Below are 1,000 nucleotides of genomic sequence, written 5' to 3' on the forward strand. Positions count from 1 at the left end.
GGCGGCCACGGCGACCGCGGGCCCTCCCTCGCCTCCGACACCCGTCCCCAAACACACGAGAGCCTCTTTTTTTCCCCACGTGGATCCCAGCCGACCGGCCCGCGGGGGCGCGACCCAGGGCCGGACGCATCGTCCCCCGCCCCCACCCCTCGACGCCTGGACCTCACGGAGAGTTCCCCACCGGGCACGGCCAGGGGAACGGAGGAGGCGCGGGGAACAGGAAGGGAGGGAGAGAGCGCCGACGAGGGCGGCTCGCGAGCGGGAACGGAGGAGCAGGGGGGAAACAGAAAGGACCCGAGGGAAGGGGGGCGGGCTCGCAAGCGAGGGACGCGCGCGGAGGCACGACCGCCACCGACGACGACGCCGGCACACGTCTGAACTTGGGGAGACGGAGGGCCCGCGCGGGGCCCTGCGAACAAACTCCCAGCCGCGCCACACCCCCTCTCTCCTCGGGAGCGGGGAGAGGGGGAGGCGATTGATCGTCAAGCGACGCTCAGACAGGCGTAGCCCCGGGAGGAACCCGGGGCCGCAAGTGCGTTCGAAGTGTCGATGATCAATGTGTCCTGCAATTCACATTAATTCTCGCAGCTAGCTGCGTTCTTCATCGACGCACGAGCCGAGTGATCCACCGCTAAGAGTCGTACGAGCTTTTTCCTTTCGGATGAGAGCTGACGGCGGCACGGCCCCCTTCTCCACCCGCCGCCCCCGGAGAGGCGGCGGGGGAACGGAGAGGGGGGTTCGCCTCGGGCCGGCCAGCGAGAACCAGGAAGAAACACACCAGGAGAGCGGGTCGGGACCGACAGACACGGGGCCCGCGACCGACGACGCACCGGCGAACCGGGCACGCGGAGGCGAGCCCCACGGGCGCCCGAGAGGGGGCTCCCCAACCCCGACCGCGGCGTGCCTCGGGAACGGCCACCCGCCGCGTGAGGAACGGGAGTCCGAGGGAGCCGCCGGACGCCGACGGCTCCCTAGGGCCCCCCCGCCCCCCCGACCCCGG

At 71.7% G+C, this 1,000-nt stretch overlaps 1 non-coding gene across 1 annotated transcript; it reads right to left on the reverse strand.

Annotated features, from left to right (window-relative positions):
* Positions 1–487: 487 nt before the first annotated feature.
* On the reverse strand, positions 488–640 carry LOC130866123 (5.8S ribosomal RNA). The gene has a single exon (XR_009056302.1). It is a non-coding gene; the product is annotated as a 5.8S ribosomal RNA (ribosomal RNA).
* Between the last annotated feature and the right edge of the window lie 360 nt (positions 641–1,000).

Source organism: Chionomys nivalis, chromosome 24, assembly GCF_950005125.1.
Source record: "Chionomys nivalis chromosome 24, mChiNiv1.1, whole genome shotgun sequence".
Lineage (NCBI taxonomy): Eukaryota > Metazoa > Chordata > Mammalia > Rodentia > Cricetidae > Chionomys > Chionomys nivalis.